Source organism: Coturnix japonica, chromosome 3 (genome assembly GCF_001577835.2).
Source record: "Coturnix japonica isolate 7356 chromosome 3, Coturnix japonica 2.1, whole genome shotgun sequence".
In the NCBI taxonomy this organism is placed as follows: domain Eukaryota; kingdom Metazoa; phylum Chordata; class Aves; order Galliformes; family Phasianidae; genus Coturnix; species Coturnix japonica.
In genome coordinates this window covers 99,626,817-99,649,126 of record NC_029518.1, presented here as the reverse complement: position 1 = coordinate 99,649,126, position 22,310 = coordinate 99,626,817, and the positions used below count along the sequence as shown (strand labels likewise).

The window sequence follows — 22,310 nt, the reverse complement described above, 5'->3', positions numbered from 1 at the left end:
GCAGCCTGGGCTGCTGGTTGGTGACCCTGCACACAGCAGGGGGTTGGAGCTGGATGAGCACTGTGGGCCTTTGTGACACAGGCCGTTCTGTGATTCACTGGGCTGGACTCTAAGACAGAATGTTTATGGCAACCTTTTGGGGACAGTCTAAGCAGTGTTGAGGCTTATTGGAAGGTGTTCATTCAGTGAAAGAGTGCCAAGAACACAACCTGATCAGGTCCAGCTTTGTAGTAGGGAAATAAATTTCTTTCAATGCGTATGGACCCAACAAGCTTCTGTTGTTAGTGATGATGGGTAGGCTGATTAAAAAAAAAAAACAACCAACAAAAGTAATTGAGGCATTCTTTATTTTGGCCTTTAACTTGAGGTATTACAATGATAGACACGTTTTAGAGTAAGATGAAAGAAACTTTGCAGGAGATGCACAGGATAATCAGCTTTGCAAAGATCTCACTTAAGTTTTAATGCTTAGATAAAAGTTGTAAACCTCTGATCATGAGGTATTTATTTTAAAACATGTTTGAATGCTGCTGCTCGAAGTTCCTAGACCTGTTTGAATACTAACAGATAACTGTTGCCCATGTAAGTATTCAGCTGGAAGACTACTGAACAAATTCTTCAATGAATTTAATTTCTAGATACTTGAATGTGGCCTGAATTGTTTTCTGTCCTGTCCAGACAGGACAATCTTCTACTTTGATTCAGCAAAGGAATTGGACATATGAGGTTCTTTCCTGTACCCAACATCTTATATTTCCAATACTCCCGTGCCCTTTGCCCATTGGCCCATTGCAGTATAATATGAAAAAAATTATGAGGCATGCAGCTGGTAGATGGCTTGGCATTGCAAACACATAAACCTTGTTTCTTCACTCTAGAACTAATGCTGGAAAAGGATACTCATAGTCTGATGGTTTCATCTTCCCTGTTTACACAGCAATTCGCTTACTATTGATGGATGTTAGGCAGGTAGGACTGGTTAGTGGACACTTTATTCTCCCATTTAGTTTGTTCTGAAGCTGCCCTTTGCAAGTCTTTTGCTCTTCCTAGCTTGTCCTTGACATTTTCAATGGCAAATGAGTAAATGAGTTACATGAGTATATTCTGTGCAAAGACAGTTTATTCAAGTGGTGGATCTTCCAAGAGATTGGGGCCAATTTCTGTAGAAGGAAATAAATTTGTCTGCTCTTCAAAGCTCTGCTGGAAACATAAAGGGTTCTTTTCACGAAGGCATGCAAATGATGTGCAATGATACTGTCTCATGGTTTTGAGGTCATCTTTGGAGTATTTTGCCTTGACTCTCCTGTTGACCTGGCATTTAAGTCTCATGTTGATTTAGTGGAATTTAAGGTCTTCTTTGGCGTTCATCGCATTTGAAATAGATCCTGCAATCATTTTTAAAATATAACATCATTTCTTATGGCAGTAATTCCTTGCCTTTGGTACGGTGATCTTCTGAAGGTATTATTACAACACTGAAGAAACTGGGACTGAATTCAGCACTTCAGTCTTACTGGAATTTGTGATTTTGGTGTCATATGTTGAATTCTTTGATATTTGGGAAGAATTTTAGTATCAGTGACAACAGATATTTCAATTAGGACATATTCCTCTTGAGATAAGCAGTGTTAGCTCAGCCTTACCTCTTAGCTAAAATAAATAGCTTACCTTTCCTCCTAAGCCTCTCCCCTCTTTTTCCTGATGACAATCTATTCCCTGTTGCCCAAGCTTGTGATTTAGATGTCATCTTCAATTTCTCTGCTACTGCTGTTTTCTTCATGGTAATTACGACATGTCTTGCTGTTAAACAATTTGCAAGATAACAGTATATTCTTCAAACTGCTAAATCTAATTTAGATGCCACATGATTTATTTTCATTAACTCTGAAGGAAGTAGGTTTTGGCTTTTCTTTGAAATGTGAACTTTCTGAAAATGTCTACGCACTTTCTTGCTACCCTATGATTAAGTAAGCTGTGCCTGATATAGCCTGCTGTCCATTCCAAGAGGAGAGAGAATTGGATGTAAAATAAAATGCATAAACTAAATCTGAATTTTTATAGGTGGATAACACTTAAGATCATAGAGTCATAGTTCTTTCCTATGAGAGTGGTGAGGAGCTTGAACAGCTGCCCAGAGAGGCTGTGGATGCCCCGTCCATCCCTGGAGGTGTTCAAGGCCAGGTTGGATGGGGCCCTGGGCAGCCTGGGCTGGTATCAATGTGGAGGTTGGTGGCCCTGCCTGCGGTGGGGGGTTGGAGCTTCATGATCCTTGAGGTCCCTTCCAACTCAAGGCATTCTGTGTTTCTCAGAGCAAGCTCTAGTCTCTGTTGCTTAAAAGGACAGAATTTTTTGGTTCTTTAATTTTTTCCCCTCTGAAGTGGAGGTTCATGTGGACTGAATTCCCTTTTACGAAATGGGCATGCTTCCCAGGGAAAACATGATACTTCTTCACTAATCAGGATGGAGCCTTATCCTGCAATGGGACCTACATTTTGGTCTTTTCGCCACATCATTGCTGTTCTCTACATGGACAAAAATAGATATAGAGTAAACCAACCCAAAAAGTCAATTATAGGGTTTTATAGTGATGTACTGTGAAAAATTTGGTCGTGTTTTTCATTATACAGAATGTTCTTTCCGAAGACATAAACAGAAAAAAAGCACATATGTTTGATTTTAAAAATAACTTTGCTTAGCTGTTTAAAAATGCTGGAGGCATTTTGGATGGTTGTAAATGATCAGCATCGTAATTATATGATAAAAATTCTGTGTAAAGATGTATCTGGTTTATAATTATTTAACTTTTGGGATTTGGGGGTTCGAGAGGTATACTTTGAATTTTTTTCTCATACGTATCTGAAAAGTCTGGGCCATTCATCTTCCTCTCCTCTCTAATCAGGAAGTAACTGTTAAATCTGTGATGTCAGTTTAGGGGGAATGATTTAATTTTAAAAGTATTTACATGTGAAAGGAATATTGGAATGAATGAAAACAGTTTGGTCCACTTCCATTGGCATTTAAACCAGCGATTATGCTAGGATAGCGTAACGTAGGAGAGATCTTGAAGTAGTAATTAATGTCATAGTATGAAAGCAATATAAATTAATAGAAATATTAAATGTTTTTCAGTTGTGGGCACCTTGTGAGCACTGAATAGATAAATCTGTATTTGGGCGGAAATGTGGTAAGGCTGCCATAGGTGTGGAGATGAGGCACTTTGTTGTTCTCCTTCCCCTTTAAACACGCTATGTGTTTTTGCTAATTGTTCCGAGTATTTTTAGGTTTACAAATACAGCCATAAATATATGAAAAATGAAAAAAAGAATTTAAAGATCCTATCAGTTATATAAATGAGAATAGCTACTTTTTGCAGAATAAATACTGCTATATTTTAGTTTGCACCATTTCATTTAAATTGCTAGATTTAATACTTGCTAGATGTCGCTTTGGGCTTGATCCAGTTGCTATTAAAAGTGGTGGGAACCTTCAAATCCTTCATTTATTCAGTTGTCACTACCCTGGTTCCTGACTGAATTTGCTTCTTGATGAACTTGACACTGATGCTAAGCATACAATTTACTGAGGCTTGTATCGAAACACTTCTTTTGCTTAACTCTTGTGTTTTAAAGAAAAACAAATCCATAAAAATGACTGTTCCTTCAGATAAGCTTATATATACAGCTAGATTATCAAACGTGTAAGAATAAATACACCCTGCTGGGAAAAGGACCAATTTTAGCAGGCAGTCTATTTCCAGTTTGAAAATGCTTTGTCTTTCCATTACCCTGACTGCTGCCAAGGGGCACCATTACATGGCAGCACCTCTCTCAGCTTGTGTACTGTTCTCCTGCTTCTCTCCATTGTCACTCTGCATCATCCTTTTTATTTCTCCAAGAAAGCAGACCTTGCCACCACTGTTTCATTTAGTTGCCATATTTATGAGGTGCTTCCCCTCCGTCTCCTTTACATGTCCTGGGTAACCCAATATGTATTTCCTCTTGCTTATTTTCCCTCTACAACTTGATTTCCCCAAGCGGTACCATGTTTCACTTCCTTGAGCGTCAGGATTGCACCAGTTCTAAATGTCTTATGACTAGTGCATGGATCTTTCAGGCTTCCTAATGCTCTAACAATATCATTAGACATCTCTTCAATTTATGCATTTTAGCACCAAGGAGGTATGGATGTTTGAAAATCAGATCCTGTCACTGGGCACACCACTTTAAGACCAGCATCAAAAATGAGGCATAGAGGGTGGGAAGTTATTTTTCCTCTGGTGTTCTCATTAAACATTTTTGACATTTAGTTGTGCCAGGCATTCCTATTAAACTGACTGTCAGTTCTAAATCTTAAGTTCATCTCAGCATCATCTTCTAGCATATTGTCCATTTCTGCAGTTATGGCATGATTTTTTTCCCTGAAATATTTAGTGTTGCTTTGTGATTTGTATTTTTTTTGAAGGGACTCCTATTTTCTTCATAATCCAGATAATGTTAAATGTTTGCTCTTTTATAGTAGATCTGGGCAGGATGGAAGCTGACTGGGGCAGGCAGTTGATCAGCTGTGCAGGTGCCTGGTTGTGGGCAAGGGTCAGCCCACCACAGCTCCTTGGGTTTTCTATTCTACCAACTTAAAACCTTTGTCCAAGGGAGGTGGGAGGCAAATGGATGAAGTCAGGCTCTTCTCAATGGTGTGCAGTGATAGGACAAGGAGTAATGGCCTAACTCCTATCTGGAACATATAAAGTTCTGTACTAATATGTGGAAGAATTTCTTTATGGTAAGGGTGACGGAGTCCTGGTACAGGCTGCCCAGAGAGGTGGTGGTATCTCCTATGGAGATATTCAAGACCCATCTGGATGCCCACCTGTGCAACCCATTGTGAGGTCCCTGCTTTAGCTGGGCAGTTGGACTCGATGATCTCTTGAGACGTCCCTTCCAATCACAATTCTGTGATTCTGTGACAGTTTAGGACAGCTGATAGTTAAATACACATCAGCTGATAGTTAAAATACACATCAGGCCTCCTGTAGTTATAAAACAGGGAGAGTAATACCTTCCTACCCCCTACCTCCACCCCACCCCCCTTGGCATTGAAAGTTCTATTATTTGTTCTCTTTTCTATCTAACTGCTGATGTTTTCTTTAATCTAAGCTGTGGAAGGACTTGTCTGTTTAGTAAGGCCCTACTGACTCACAAACTACAGTCTCGTTAATAAGAGACAAACATAAACAATCTGATGATAAATAAAATAGACTGAAGATGCTCAAGGCGTAGCCCAGTGCTAATCTTGAGTCTGAATGTATGAGCAGGTTGTAGACCCATCTGGAAATACCTTCATTTTTTGAAACAGCAGCTGAGCAGATGGATGAAATTCTCCAGAGGGTTCTGCGATGGAGATGGTCATTTTCATCTCAACAATTAGCAGCACGATCCCTGAAACGTGTTTGATAGCTCAGTACCATCAAGCTGGAAAGAGAACTGATTTCTTGTGGGGTAGAATCAATTTGGTGTAGTACATGAATCATCTCTTTGTTTTTCACAAAGATAAACTCTAAAAAATATATTGATATATAAACTATAAGAAATATATTGATGTCCATTTCAGAATGGAGTTGATGTTCACTTCCTTGAGGATCCAGGGCAGGTGATGGATGCTATCAGACAAAAGTTTCATCCACTGATGCTATACTGAGATTAGTCTTTTGATTAGTTTTGTATGAGATCTTCACTTATTCAAGGAAGAAAGCAGGAAAATAAATATGCAGTTGACTTTCTGCATTGGATAAGCATTAACTGACAAAGTTAGTTGACTTTTCCCCTGCTAACAAATAACTAACAATTATAGTTGCCTTCCTCAAAACATGACTGGTGGTTAGGGGCTAGAAATGCTGCAGTAAGAAATGCTACAAACAGAAGGGCTTTTTATTTCGGTGTATGCATTCTGTTGTTTGCCTCATGCAGAAGGCATTCTTTTTTAGGTTCTTGAAGAAACTGTTCAAGTTACTTGCCAGAAAATTGATGTTATCAATTCTATGCAGATCCTACATCCCTTGGAGAACATTATTGTTGACACTTTGAAGGAGGTAACTCGGCCTTCTCACCCAGTTCATTCATTGTACCCCGAGCTGGATTTACTTCATGCAGTTTGAAAACTCTTTGGCTACTGCACTGTGCATTACATTGTTCCAAACCAGAAGTCATTCTTTCTGTTTTCAGCATTATGCTGTTCTTACATATCCTACTGTTTCTATTTCTGATATTTTTCCTGATAGATCTGTCTTAATCTTCAGTAGTTCAAGCTGGCAAATTTTGGTGGCTTCAGCCACTAATTCCTAAATATTGTTTCTTGAGGAGAGTAGGAGAAAAATGAAATTGTTTCCCTAATGTTTGATAATCCTGCTGATCCCTCACTAGAACAAGATCATTTGTCTGCTTCCTTATTTTAATGTGATACTATTACTGGTTTTATTTTGAATTGCTGTTAGTTCATCACACCAACCGCTTGCATCTCTTACCTTGTGGGTTTTGCCTGCTTGTTGCTGTTGTAGCACTTTGAGGGTTAGCTCATTTTTGAGGCAAGGGCTCCCTGTTGTTGTAGTCATCCTTTACAAGCCAAAAATCAAATAGTAAGAGATTGGAAGAGAATTAAAATGATTTATGGATAAGATTTTCCTAGAGAGATTTACACCTGTTCTTTAGTCTGTTTGCCTGTGACTGACTGTGCTTGCTAAGAAACTGATCAGTAAGTTCTAGCCAATGCATATCAGTGATGGCATCTTCTAGTCATAGAATCACAGAACAGTTTGGGTTGGTGGGGACCTTTAAGATCATCCAGTTCCAACCCCCTGCTGTAGTCAGGGACACCTCCCATAGCTCAGGTTGCTCACAGCTCCATCCAGCCTGGCCTGGAGTGCTTCCAGGGAGGGGCATCCACAGCCTCATTGGGCAACCTGTGCCAGTGTCTCACCACCCTCACAGTAAAGAATTTCCAATATCCAGTCTAAATCTACCCTCATACAGTTTAAAACCATTTCCCCTCATCCTGTTGCTGCCCACCCTTATAAAAAGTTCCTTCTTTGCTTTCCTGTAGGCCTCCTTCAGGTCCAGTAATGCTGCAGTAAGGCCTCTCTGGAGCCTTCTCTTCTTCAGGCTGAAGAGCCCCATCTCACTCTCAGCCTGTTATTATATGGGAGATGCTCCAGCCCTCTGATCGTCTTCGAGGCCCTGATATTAGTCTTCTTCAACAGCTTGAAACATCTAGCAGTTGTATCATCTAATGCTTAGAACATTTATATGCAATTTTTCTTTCATATTTCACACGTATTAGTTCTCTTTATGTTTATAGCTTCTCTTTGAGCATAGAAACCCTTCTGGCTCCAGCTTTGAGGTATATACTTGGACTGTTATCCTGTGCTCTTGCTGCACCACAAAAAAATGTACCAAAGCAGTGCCTGAGTCATGGCTTTGATGTTTTCCAAGGGTTGGCCAATCTTTATTTCCCATGTGGGGCTGCAACAAAATCTCTACACCATCTTTTGTCTTCTGAAATAGAAGCAAGCTTTGCTGGAGGTGTTCTTTTTTGAAATATTTTTTGAAATTTTCTGATCTTTTGAAGACCTTTAACTTACAGCGAAGCAGATGTAAGGGTATGATTGCTTAATAATACTCAATTTGTATTTGTTCTGCAGTCTTTTGTGAGGGTATGCAGTAAGGGTGACAGAACACTGGATCAGGTTGCCCACTGAGGAGGTAAAGTCTCCTCCAATGGAGGTAATCAAAGCCTGTCTGGATGCCCTCCTGTACGACCTGCTGTAGGGAGCTGCTCTAGCAGGGGGGTTGAACTCTCTTGATCCCTTGGGCTCCTTCTCAAACTCTGCAGTTCTGTGATTCTCTGTGTTGATTAAGAGCCCTTGGCTGGTAGTTGACCACTAACAGCAGCGTGCCCATAATAACGGAAAATAACTTGCTTGGAGGGGGGTTGGTGGAAGGGAAGGAGGAAGACCAGGAAAGTCTGAATTCTTAGAGGTTTCTCAAGAATGAAGTAGAGCGTTGGATTGACTTTCCTTAATTTAACACTACAAGGACTGTAGTTGTATCCTTGGACCAATAGCAAAAGGAAGATCAGTAACTTTAGATGAGGAGCATATAGTGACCAATATACTGGCTTTTGCATGCACAGTCTGATGAGGAAGAAAAAGAAGCCAACATAATTTATAGAAAGAACAGAATAAACTACTGAGGTTGATATTTGACAGTTATGTACACACCGATAACACACTCCTTAACCTTTGGAGTTTTCAGGCCTCTAGCCAAAAGAGGAGCTTTTCCCTTTAAAGCAAGTGGATCTGTGCATGTTGTCCCAAAAAAGATACTTCTGGTTGATGTTAATATTTTTCCTTTTGGTTTTCTGAATTCGTGGGTGAAACTTGACTTCCAGAGAGTTTATGGTGGTAGTCGTCGCTAATTTAAGGAAGGCGGTATTCAATATTTATATTTATCCTGACGAGCTTTTGATCGTAGCTCCATCCCACTCCATCTCAGAAGCCAGCATTTTTCTCCCGTCTGGATCAACAATCCCAACTTCTTAGAAGTTGGAGATCATAAATAAGTATTTAAAGATATCTTAAATCTATTTAGTTCCACAGATTGCTCTCTATTCCCCTCCTCCATGCCACACACGTGCATGCAGAGGCAGAGCTCGGTGGCCCCATAAAAACTCAATATTGACCCTAAGGCACTCTGAAAATCCACTTTGAAATCTCGGTTTTATTTTCTTCAAGTTTTTAATGGTTAAAGTTCATATTCACAAGTATTTAAAAGGTGTGGATCAGCACCTTATTTGCAGCGTTATTTAAAGTATTCGGTGTTCTCAAATCTGCTCTGAGGTTTTGATTTTTTTCGTTGGGTTAATTTTAGTGGGATTTCTTCTTTTTTAATCGAAAAGTATTTCTTTGTTCCTATGTCTAAATCTTGAAAATTCCCAGGAGAGGAATTTTCACATTCTGGAGTTTAGAACAGAGTTTTGCAAGACGCCTACTGTGTTTGGCTATTTCCATCTTAATAAGAAGGGCTTTATGTCTACAAAACCACTATTTCTACGTTTTTATGGAATTGGGTAGTGCCCAGTTCCATAAAAAGCCATTGTACCATAGCTGTAGCAGCAGCATTTCTGCAGATCAACTGTGTGAAGTAGTCTGTAATGACTGCTAAAGGAACTTAAGCATTGATTGCAGAAACTTATTGAAATATATATATACATATATATAAAAGTTAAGAATTTATTGTGTTTTTTTTGTAGTAGTAGTAGTAGAAGTAGAGAGTGGGCTTCAGTAGGTTGGGTTTTGTTGGTCTACCTGAAATATGTACGTCTACCTGAAATATTTATGATGTTCACAGACACCCCTGCATCTCACAGAGCAAGAAGATGAGAAGGACAGTTAATCTGCATCTGTGAAGGAATTTACTGAATCACTACCGAGATGTTTTGAGAAGTAGCATCATGAGTTGCAGGGTAGCATTTTGAAGCTGGTACATATATAGACTTAACCCTTTTTCTTTCTGGTTACTCTTGTCTTTTAGTAATTTGTGATGCTTACCCTCTTCTTATCCTGAATAGCTCCAGGAACTTTTGACTTTAAATGGATGACAGAAGAAGATCCTTGTGATGGTGTTTCAGTGCTGGGAGGTGTGTAACTCAGGTAACTTGGCAGTCCTTTGGGCACCTGTCACATCTCAAGTCTGCTTAGTGCCAAAGCTGTGTGTTAATTCAGGGTGAGGATGTGAACAGCACAGATAGTTGGCAATATTGCTACACTGTCAGGGCTGCTGTGTGCTCATCTGCCAGCAGTGCAGAAGATATCTGTAGCTCATATGTGGCAGCACTTTCAATCAGCACTCTCAGGACTCCTGAGGTGGTTAACAGTGCTCAGTACAAAAAGGTTATTATGACAGAAAAGTTGCTTTCAACACAAAGTTTCTTCTTGCAGCAGTTGTGTGTTTATTTTATAGTACATAGAAGAACATCAGCCTGTGAACAGCAACTACTCATATATCCAAATAGCTGCTTTAAAAATATAATAAAAATGAGTCTGTTAAGCCCAATTTGTTCTTCAGCAGGATTTTTTTGTACGTTACATGTGTAATTTTGCAAGAATGAATTTCTTGTAAAATCCCTTTTATAGAAGTTGGTTTCCTTTAGAAATGTTTTTGATCTGGTTTTATAAATGGTGTTAAGTATAAATGCAACATGTGTGGTACTGTGAAACACTCATGAAAGTTTCAGAGGGATTTTGATATTCTGAATGTTGTTAGGAATCCTCTGTGTGACTCTTTCCTATGGGTCCGTCCTGAAAAGTGGCGTTATCTTCTCGTAAAGTCAGAATGGCTGCGTGTGGAATTGTCAGCATTTAGTCTGGATTAGGAGTTAACAGATCCTAGTCTTGTTCAGTACTAAGGAAAACATGTAACTTGTAAGGATTGGGCAGGAGCTCTACTGCAGAGTTGTTTCATGGGGTGTTAAGTCTCAGCAGTCCCCAGCCCAGGAGAGACGTGGACTTGTTGGAGTGCATCCAGAGTTGGGTCACAGCACTGACCCCAGGGATGGAGCAGCTCCATCAGGACGGGCTGAGCTGGGGCTGAGCAGCTGGGGAGGAGAAGGCTGCGGGGAGAGCTGAGAGCGGCCGTCAGTACCTACAGGGGCTGTAGGGAAGGAGGGGACAGACTCTTATCAGGGTCTGCGTGACGGGAGAAGGGCAATAAATGGGTCCGGAGTAAAGGAGGGAGATGGAGGTGGGATGTAAGGAAGGAGCTGCTTGCAGTGAGGCGGTGAGGCACTGCACAGTGCACAGAGCTGGTGCTGCCCCGTCCTGCACACAGCCAAGGCCAGGGGACGGGGCTCTGAGCACTGAGGAGCTGTGCTGTCCCTGTGCACTGCAGGGTGCGCTGATGGCCTGCGGGGTCCCTTCCTGCTTATATGATTCTATACTATGCACAGCTTCTGTGTGTTGTAGTGTTGATTTATATGCCATCTGTTTTGTAGTACGCTCAGTACCTGAGCTCTAAGCAGAAATTGCAAATTTGGGCAGAGTTTGTATTCATCAGGAACCAAATGTATATTGTTAAGGAAAATAAACTTGACTTCATTGTATTTTCCATGTTTGTGAGGGTGGGCAGTGATAGGACAAGGGGGAATGGTTTGAACTGAGACAGGGGAGCGTTGAGTTGGGATCTTGAGGAGGAAGTCTTTTCCCCCAGAGGGTGGTGACGCACTGGAACAGGTTGCCCAAGGAGGCTGTGGATGCCCCATCCCTGCAGGCATTCAAGGCCAGGCTGGATGTGGCTCTGGGCAGCCTGGGCTGCTGGTTGGTGACCCTGCACACAGCAGGGGGTTGGAACTGGGTGAGCACTGTGGGCCTTTGTGACACAGGACCTTCTGTGATGTCATCTGGAGGGATCCTGCTGGGCTCAGAGAATTGAAGGGCACGTAGAGCCTCAGGTATCAGTGTAAATTTACTATGTAGTTTTATCAACATAAGTCTAACTTAATTATTGCAACTTCAGAAGAAGAATGAAGTGGAGATGAAAGAACAGCTTTTAGGTAGCATCAGACAGCCCCGTGTCAAGCAGAGTGCTTTACGTGCTAATGGTACGTTCCTACATTTTTGCCTTTGTTTACCCTTTGTACCTGCTGAAGGTAATGCTGTTTAAACAGATCCAGGCTACTGAAAGTTACTTTGCTTCTTTTTGATCTAAGGTGAGCTAACAGCAAATAGACTTCATTTTTTCCCTTTCATCTCCTTTTCCCTTTGTGTCATAGGTAGCTGATAAATATCAGTGTTAGCAGATGGAATTACAGCTGTTGGAAAAAAATCTGGTCAAATATGAGCTTTTAAATATAAGCAATGTGTATTTCGTGTCATATGACTTTTAGCATACGGTTGTTAGGGTACTACAGTTAGGCTGTGGTTGGACTTAATGATTTTAAGGGTCTTTTCCAATATGGATGATTCTGTGTTTCTAGTACGGGTGTATATAAGTGTTTGGCTTAGCAGGCCTTTCTGGGGGACAAGGCTGTGACTGCAAGTCTTGCTCGTGAAGATCAAATGTACCTTTGGCCTGGATAGATGGCTTTTCTTTGGAGTCAGAGCAGTGGTCAAGCAAAGAAATGAATTTGAGCTGAACCAGTTAAAGAAAATGGAAGTCACTGTCAGTCAGGGTGCACTTAGCCATGAAATAAGTAGCCGTAAGCATGTGATGCCAGCTAGCTCAGCTGCTGTGTTGTTGGATGGGGCAGAGGAGCAAGGGCTCTCCCTTACTGGCAGCCAGGTGGGCACTGAGGAAGATGCTGAACGGGGACAGATCCCTGGAATCCTCTGCTCCTTACTGGCCTCCAGCCAGGCTTTATTACGCTGCTCATCCGCACAAGCTTTGCACCCCTCCTCTGTGTCTGCTCGGCAGCCCATACCTCATACAGTTCATGTTTCCTATGTGCATGCAGATGTCAGAAGGCTGCTGTCCCCTCTGGTCAGCTGTGGTCTGTGAGTGCTGCTTCCTCTGGTTCCACTCCTCCATCCCCTGCTCCACTCTTCATTACAATAATGCCTTTGGCATTCCATCAAGTTTTAAGAAAACTGGAGAATGTGCATCTATGCTGCTTCACTCCTACTTGTTAGGCACCTTCTCCTGTTCCCCTTTTATTGTTTCCTGTGTATTTTAGCCTTTTCCCCCAATATTCTTATTTCTTAAAACTTCTTCCATTAGTAGATGAATGAAGCTTTCTGTTTTTAAAATCTCCATAAAGCAAAATCCATGCCCCGTAGATGTGCACGTGCAGAAAAAACCCACGTGTATTGGGGGAGAATGTTCCTTTTGTTTGGTCTCCATTCTTAAATGTTCATAAAGTTAAAAACCTATACCTTCTATAAGCCTAAGGGGACTGAGTTCTTGTCATGATGTTTTCTCCTGTGGCATTTCCATGCTTTACCATAGTTAGTAAGTAGTATCTTTGACCTTGTTGAAACAAATGAATTAAGTTTCACCGCTCTGTCTAGCACCAACTTCGTGAGAACTTGGAAGAATTAATCATTAAGGTACAGCTGTAAGATACTTATCACTAAATGATGGGGTTTTTTGGGGGGGAAAATGTTTCCAGAACTTTTTATAGCACGTCTGAGTGGGATTATAGAAGGGCTGAGGTTGGGCAGAATCTCTGGAAATCATCTACTCCAACCAAGCAGTCTTTTCAGAGTATGGTCAGTGAGAGGAGGTTGCCCAGGACTGCATCCAGCTGCATCTGGAATACCTCTGAGAATGGATAACCCTTTTTTAGCAGCTTGTTCCATTGTTTGACCCCCTTAACAATCATTTTTTCCCCCTCTCACCATATTCAGCTCCAAATGACATTGACTTTCCTCACGCCATCTTTGCACATTTGAATGGTGACTGTTCTCCTCTGGGTCATCTTTGCCCAGAGAGGCTGTGGATGCCCCGTCCATCCCTGGAGGTGTTCAGGGCCAGGTTGGATGGGGCCCTGGGCAGCCTGGGCTGGTATCAGTGTGGGTGTTGGTGGCCCTGCCTGTGGTGAGGGGTTGGAGCTTTGTGATCTTTGAGGTTCCTTCCAAACCTATCATGCTGTGATTCTATCATTTATCAGGGTCCTGCATCCCTGGTTCCACATTTTCTGTGTCTGTACGTATTTAGGAGATTCTTGTTCATCCAGGCAGGCTTCCTGCCTTCTTTGATTTTAGCTGTCATTACAACTGACCGTTCTTCAGCTTGGAGGAGGAAATCCTTAAAAATCAGCCAGCTTTCTGCATCCCCTTTCCCTCCAGGGTCATCCCACGAGATGCCTTGCAGCCTTTGTCCCTGACAAAAAGGTGCTGAGCACTATTCTCACTATTCTCACACTCTGGTTTTTGTCCCTTCTATATTTTTAGATTTTCGGTTATAACTGGCAAGGTTTAAGCTTTCCTTGAATTTACTTTTTTTTTTTTTTTTTTTCTTCTTCTTTCAATCGTAAGTTTCAGCTTGTTAAATTCATATTGTAAAACTAATGCTGTTTCCCAGGCCTTGGGGATATCCTGCCCGTGTAATTACAGGTCTATGCTGCAACTATGCAGACACGATTATTACCAGTAGTATGAATAATTGCAGTACTTGGCTGGCTTGTGGTCAGGCGCTGTCTAGTACCTAGATGTGGAACAGTTATAATAATAAAGGACAATAAAATAGAACAGAAAGTCACTTAAATGTTTTTAAGTACTGCTCCTGATGGGCAGTTTTGCTTTCTGTGGTCATGCAGGTACGATGAGACCGAGCTGACAGTAAATCCTGCACAGCTCAAACTACTGGATTTTGTCCTTGTTATTAGGGTGAAGATCATATGGGAGGGTCTTTTGTTTTTAATTTGGAAGTGGCTTTTACCCGTCTTGTTCAGAAGTATTAATTCATATGAACAAACGCAAATAAAGGGCAGTGGCTGTTAGCTTGGCAGTTACTTCTGATTAACCATCTCCTTCAGGAATAGAGTCGGTGATTACACGAACAGTAACACTAATTAATTGCCTTGCAGTCTTTGATGCTTCTTTTTGTGTCCAAGAATTGATGCAATTCTTTACCTGTCCCTCAGGTGGGACTTAAAATGTGTTACTTTGCTTGAAGTCCTTTGGGTCCCATTGGAAGAGTCCTTTATTCTTTCCTAAGTATTTGCTTCTTCTGAGGAAACCTGTAGCTGTAGTCTTACCAAGTGCATCAGCGGGGCATGTATCTGTGTATTCCTGTACAGCATGACATGCTTTCTCCCTTAATGTTACATAATTCATCTTCAGGAGGTGTTTCCTCATTTTCTGATGAGCATTTGAGGAGGGGAAATGGGCAACTGTGATTTGCAGATACGCAGGAAAGGAAGATGACAGCTAATAAACTCAGAGGGATGTTCATATGAAAACAAATGTGGAAGCAAGTAACCATCCTTTTAATCTTCATTTTTGTGGTGTTAGAGCATTCAGTGTGTTAAGAGTGATGTGAAAATCTCTGTTACACATGAATATTTAACTGATATATGAGCTCTAAGGCTTTGGTTTGTGATTTGTCTCCAAAAATGGTAGTTGAAAAGAAAGTATTCTAGAGTGGCAGTTCACAAGTATGTGTTGAAGCTTAAAATGTTTTTCTTTGCCCTTAGTGGTGTTTTCTCATCAGTTTTATATATATCATTAGATATTTTTTGCTAAGGGTTTATGCAGTTTAACTTCTGGAGAGAATAGTGCTCTCACAAATAACAAGGACGTTTTCATGGCTCAGTTTTGTTTCTTGTTTTAAGAGTAATTTTAAGATGGTTGACATGCTAAGATGCCTTGCATACACAGGAGGGGAGAGGGTGCTGTTTTGCAGGTTCAAATGAGCACAAGTGGAAGGCTAAATGAGGTCAGTTGCATTGACTCGGGCTCCTGCGGTAGTTGGTATAACCTGCTCCTCAAGTATAGAGAAGGAGAAGTAATTCAGGTAGATTAAATGCAAATGAGATCTCATTTTTAAGTTTCTCACTTTTATAGCTCATTGATACAATGGGATGCTCACCTGTCCTTCTTTTTTCCCAAGGGATTCATATATATTTAATTTGAGGACATCTGTTTAAGCTTTTTCTTCCCCCCCCAAACTGGACAGCAGGGACTGTGAGCTGCTGGCATTGGAATTCATCTTCTGTTCTTAGCTTCCTGATGCTTTGCACATCTACGATGTGTGCTGCTCTCACTGTGATGCTCATTCAGCCTACATTTAACTCTCTCATTCCTTCCAGATTGGTATCAACATCTTGGACATTGGATGTTAGTACTGTAACTTCTCCCTTTCCCCCAGGCTGGTGTGTACATCCTGGGCTAAAGGAAGGGACTTAGTTTGGTCCCTTTGCAAGTCTTTGTTGTCCCACTGCAGTTGTGATGTGATCAGATACACGTGACGTCTTTTAGTGCTTATGCTAACTGTACCTGTCATATGGTCTGACGTGTGCGTTTTGTAGGCCTCAACCAGTCCTTTTGTTTTCCTATTTGTTTTGTTTTGTCCATGGATATGGGAAAGAAGCTCATCTCTGTAAGCATCTTAGAGTTGAAATGTTGAGCTGTCTGATGCCCCCACACTACTCTGAGGTAATTTTCTCCTGTCTGCAAACTTTTCATTTGGAACATGCTAAAGAATTAAGCAATTTTTGGACTCAATCCTGCAGTGTAAGACCCTCAGTTGAGTGACAGCAAGTGACCCGATAGGTTGTGTTCCGATCAAATTGCTCTGTCAGTTCAAGATAATAGTATATTTGGATGTTGATGTTCAGAAAATTTCATATAATATTCATATAATATGAAATATGCTGTAGTGTGTTGCAGATGGTTTTAAAGCATTTTAGCAGATAGGACAGTAGTACAGAAGTGTTGCTGCTCGTGTATGAGATTTGACTTGCTTTATGATTTCTTTTGCCCAGTATGTCATAGTAGAGTCTTCTTTCAAGGACTCAGTAAAATGAACAAATTGGGGAAGGGAAGCCTCTGTTTCTGTGCTCTGATTTAAGCTTTATTTTGTCAGAATATGTTATAAAGTATATGAAAATTGGTAATGTTTTATGGCATTTGGGAGGAGGACTTGAACCAGAGCTGCAGTTTGGTTACCTCAGTTTGTTTATATTTCTGAAAACATGAAACCCAAGTCTGACTCCATATTTACTTGTATTAATGACAGTATGTTTGAAACTTGACATTGAAACTTGGCTTCAGTTTTTCCCTCATTTGTTTTATTAAAACAACATGAGAAATACAAGGGAAGAACAAAACAAGAAGGTTAGACAAGCATGGGTGAGCTTAAGTACACTTAATTAAAAACTAAATTAATCCTGTTTAGAAATGTCACCAAATAGTATAAATCAGTAGTGACCATTTGGACAGTGCTTGTCAACTAGCTTCTATTACAGACGCCTTGTGACAAAAACTACAGCCCCGTGCTAAGATGTAGGGTTAGAATTAGAAGGTTTTTATTAGGGCTACCTATTAAGAGTATTACTAAGTCAGACTGAAGGTTCATCCAACCTATTCTACTGGCCAGTAGATTCTGAGGAAAGAGTGTAATAAAAGGGCAAACTTAAATAGGTTTCTGCAGGATGCTTTCCTTCAAAATCATAAACTTCATGCATAGCATTCTAAATCTATGATAGCACACAACTATTGATGGAAGGGCTCAGAAAGCTCTTTGTGTTGTGTACTTTGACTTCAGCATGGTGTTTGATGCTGTGTTTCACAGCATCCTCATAGGTAAGTTTGAGAAGCATGGGATGGATGAGTGGACAGCAAGGTGAGTTGAGAACTGACAGACTGGCAGAGCTCAGGGGGGTGTGATCACAATATGGAGTTCCATGTGAACACGAGCAAAAAAACTTACTTTGAGGGTGAGGAAGCCCTGGCACAGGCTGCCCAGAGAGGTGGTGGAGTCTTCTCTGGAGAGATCCAAAACCCACCTGGATGCTTTCCTGTGCAACCTGATGTAGGAACTGCTCTAGCAGAGAGGGTTGGACTCAATTTCCAGAGGTTCCTTCCAACCCTTATGGTTCCGTGATACCTTCTTATTTGGTACGATCCCTAGAAATATCTGCGATGCTCTACAGATCAATGTTTTCTTTCAATACACAACTAACATTAGAAAATTTGTCATTCATAACCTTTTCTTTAAACCTTAAGTGCATACAAAAAAGTACAGCTGTAATCACAAAGTAAAACCTTTGACCAGTCCTTTGTACAGTTGTTCCGTAACTCAAGATGCTACCTTATCACCCATTGAATTTATGGAATTTGTTTGAATTTTGAGAAAGTTAACATTAATCACTGTCTTGCACTTTTAAATTGTTTTTTAAATTTCTGTTTTAAGTTTAGAAGGCAGTGCAATTAATTAATTTTCTAATTGACTTGATTAAAGATAAACCATGGATGCCCCATCCCTTGAGGTGTTCAAGGCTGGGTTGGTTAGGCTTTGGGCAGCCTGGTCTGGTGGGAGGTGTGCTGCCCATGGCAGAGGGTTGGCACTGGGCAATCTTGATCCCAAACCAATCTGATTCTTTTCTTTCCTTTCTCTTTTCTTTCCTTTCCCCTTTCCTTTTTGCCTTTCCTTTTCCCGTTTCTTTCCCCTTGCCTTTGCCCTTTCCTTTTTTTTTTTTTTTTTTTATTTATTTATTTATTTATTTATTTTTAGTGGAAGTTTCTGCTTTAAGGTGTTTTTCCAATCTAAGTAATTATGATTGTATTCATACAAACTATAATCTTTATTTTAAAGATTCCCTGAAGTAATTTCCTTTCACAGATCACAGAATCACAGAATCACAGAATTACCCGGGTTGGAAGGGACCTCAAGGATCATGTAGTTCCAACCCCCCTGCCTAGCAGGGCCACCAAACATACGCATTTACTAGATCAGGTTGCCCAGGGCCCCGTCCAACCTGGTCTTGAACACCTCCAAGGACGGGGCATCCACAACCTCACTGGGCAGCCTGTTCCAGGACCTAACCACCCTTCTAGTAAAGAACTTACCCCTAACATCCAACCTAAATCTTCCCTCCTTCAACTTAAAACCATTTCCCCTAGTCCTGCTATTATCAGCCCTTTCGAAGAGTTTACTCCCCTCCTGGGAGTAAGTTCCCTTCAGGTACTGAAAGGCTGCAATGAGGTCACCCCGCAACCTTCTCTTCTCCAGGCTGAACAAACCCAACTCCCTCAGCCTGTCCTCATAGGGGAGGTGCTCCAGCCCCCTGATCATCTTTGTGGCCCTCCTCTGGACCCTTTCCAAAATCTCCATATCTTTTTTGTACTGAGGGCTCCACACCTGGACACAGTACTCCAGATGGGGCCTCACAAGAGCAGAGTAGAGAGGGACGATCACCTCCCTATCCCTGCTGACCACCCCTCTCCTGATGGAGCCCAGGATCCCATTTGCTTTCCGGGCTGCCAGAGCGCACTGCTGGCTCATGTTAAGTTTCTCATCTATCAGGACCCCTAGGTCTTTTTCAGCCGAGCTGCTCTCAAGGACAACTCCTCCCAGCCTGTACAGGTGCCTGGGGTTCTTCCGGCCCAAGTGCAAAACCTTGCACTTTGCCGTGTTGAACCTCATTAGGTTCACCCGAGCCCAGCTTTCCAGCCTGTCAAGGTCCCTCTGAATGGCATCTGTTCCCTCCTCCGTATCAACTGCACCACTCAGCTTGGTGTCATCAGCAAACTTGCTGAGGGTGCACTCCATTCCCTCATCGATGTCATTAATAAAGATGTTAAAGAGCACCGGTCCCAAGACAGACCCTTGAGGGACGCCGCTCGTTACCGGCCTCCACCTGGACATAGAGCCATTGACCACCACCCTCTGTCTCCGGCCTTTCAACCAATTGCTTATCCATCTAGTTGTCCACCCATCAAATCCACCTCCCTCCAATTTGGAGATGAGGATGTGATGGGGGACCATGTCAAAGGCCTTGCTCAGGTCCAGGTAAATGAAGCCAGTCCTTCCTTTATAGCCAGTCTTCTGTTGGAGAATATTAGTTGATTTTCTTTGCCTATTGGATCAAACGTTGCTATTGTAGTTAGAATGGGAGGCAGAAAAACGTACCAGAAAGCAGACTTTGTAAGGAAGTGAAGCTCTAGAAGAGAAACAAGATGTTAAATGTGTAGAAATGCTGATGGAGGAGCAACTGGGGGCAAATGGGTTTCAGCACAGGACATGGCACAGCCTGATATGTGCTACCGATTTTTTTTTTTCTAACCTCTTATTTGAAAAATCTAAATAAAATACCCTTTTTGGCAGTGTTTCCCTTTGAAGGCTACATGAAATCTGTTTTGCTAACTCGGGAGGCTTTATTTAGCAGAGCTTGATGTTTTTCCATTCTTTTTGTACTGGCTGGTAGAGACCATTATATTTTACACGTATCAGCATGTAGGTATTTAAAGGCTTATTCAGAATTTCCATTCTTGGATTGTTATCTGGAAAACCATTGCTGAATTGTACTTATTTACATTTTCCTTATTCCTTAAATTTCAGCATTCAATAAAGCCTTAACTAACCTGTAAATAGGCTCCATCAGGATATTTGGAAACCACCCTATAAGAACTTTCAAGTTTTCTGTTCATTTTTGTATTCTGAGATAATAAAGAGTGCTACTTTTATTTTTATGACGCTGTTACATGTTTCAAGGCTGGTACTTACTTTAAGTGGATAATAGTCCACCATGGGTTGTTAGTTTTTCCCCTTGTGATGCTAAACAGTTGAGTGTGTTGGTCAATTGCTGATGGAAATATCTGATCAAATTGTGTGTGTGGTGAAATTTAAGACAGAAAAGATATTCCAAAGTAGAAGTTATTTTCCTTTCTTGAGACACAGTGTGAATCTTCCTGCTATGATGGATGTGTTAATATTTCTATCTGAACATGTGGCTCTCTGTGATAGAACCAGTTTGTTTCAGAGTATTATATGGGTGTTAAAAGGTCCATACCAACTTGGGAGGACTGGACTTAGATTAAATATTTAATAGGCAGGTATTTCAGTCTGGTGATCTGAAAAACAAGCCTTTATTTTTCTGTAGGTTTCACCAGGAAGAGCAGATGAGTATAAATGTCTGTCTTAAGTGAAAATCATTATTCTGGCCCTGAAATGTTGCTTTTAGTAGCCAGTGAATGTTGGTGGGTCAGCAGTGGGAGATGAGTCAATGATGAATTATTAGAAGTTCATTTTCTGTAAAACCTTATAAAAGAAATACCATTTTCAGTACATTCTGGCCCTTTCATGACTGTACATTAAATATTAATTCTCTTTTTCAAAATTTGGTGGTATTTCTGATATTTTTATTGATGGCAGTTTTGTTCTTGTTGTTGTTAACAAAATTTGAAGGTTATTTCATTATCGTTTGATTCATTCTTTTAACACTTCTAAAGAGAATGCTGTCTTTGTTGAACTTCATGAGGTTGACATAGGCCCACCTCTTAAGCCTGTTCAGGTACCTCTGAATTGCGTCCCTTCCCTCCATCATGCCAACTGCATCACTCAGCTTGATATCATTTGCAGGCTTGCTGAGAGAACACTCGATCCCACTGTGCTGCCTACAAAGATATTAAATAACACCTATCCCAACACTGATGCCATTTGTCACCAGTCTCACTTCGGACACTGAGCTGTTGACCGCAGCTAGATGTTGGCCATCCAGCCAATTCCTTATCTGGGAAGTGAATTCGATTGTATTTTTACTATTTTTATTATTATTATTGGGTGATATTTTATTATGTACAATAGGTACTAAAACGGCCTGCACAGGGAGGTGGTGGAGTTGCCGTCCCTGGCGGTGTTCAAGAGGTGTCTGGATGAGGAGCTAGAGAGGTGCTTTATTGGTTTGCTGTACCAATGGTAATGGGAGGATGGTTGGACTAGATGATCTTGTAGGTCCTTTCCAACCTTGTCATTCTGTGGTTCTACGATACAGCCATTTCAGTGTATTTTGAGACTTATCTTTTTGATGCACACATAGAACACGTGCAATGAGTGTGGATTTGAATTTCACTTGTAATAAGATATCTTAAGAACGTTTCAGTCCTAATAGTGAAGTTCTCTATAAGAAATGAGAAATGGTTTATTTCCCTACACATATCAGCTAGTTTGTCATGTCTGGCTTTTTCTGGTGCCACTTCTGGATGTTATCAATAAATATCTTTTTTAATAAAGCACATTTATAAACTGATGTTTGTTTAAATCATTAGACTATTTTTTTTTTTTTTAGTGTTTTTTCTTTTTTTTGTTGTTGGTTTTTTTTTTGCCACACAGTCTGTGTGTGGTCAGAACGTTTTGAGGTGTTGTAGGAAGTACATTACTCATTTCTGAACTTCTCTGTGCTTGGGTGGTCATTGAATGGCTAGATACTGTCGCTATGAGCCATGCTGCTCATTTATACCTAGCTTTATTGTTTAAAATCTCTTCCTGCCCTTAATTGCTCTCATTATATTGACATTTCTCTGGTTTATAAAGGTTTAATTTTCAGTTTTATAAAGTTTTTGACGGTGTGCTGTTGGCTTGCTTAAATTTACGTTCTTACAGCACAGTTTAATTTCACAAATTATGTAAGGTGAGATGCGTGGCAGTACATTTCTCCTTGTCTTTCAGCAGCATCTTTTCGCCAGCAGTGCTTTTCAAGTCATTATGAGAATTCATAAGGCCTTGCACTGTTACTTACTACAATACTAGGTCAGGTTGGAATTGCAGTCCTCTTCAACAGGGTGAGCATCATCCTGGCTTGCTAGTTTTGAGCAAGCCCACATA

The 22,310-nt window shown here is 40.9% G+C and overlaps 1 protein-coding gene across 4 annotated transcripts in view; it reads left to right on the top strand.

Annotated features, from left to right (window-relative positions):
* SUPT3H (SPT3 homolog, SAGA and STAGA complex component) overlaps positions 1 to 22,310 on the top strand; it is a 235,133-nt gene that overhangs the window by 49,902 nt on the left and 162,921 nt on the right. The window contains exon 1 of one of the 4 annotated variants that reach the window (XM_032443554.1): positions 11,628 to 11,646. The exons of the other annotated variants lie outside the window; for them this stretch is intronic. The gene's annotated coding sequence lies outside the window, so the exon portion shown is untranslated. Of the gene's footprint in view, positions 1 to 11,627; positions 11,647 to 22,310 lie in introns of those variants that run through there. 4 annotated transcript variants of the gene reach the window in all.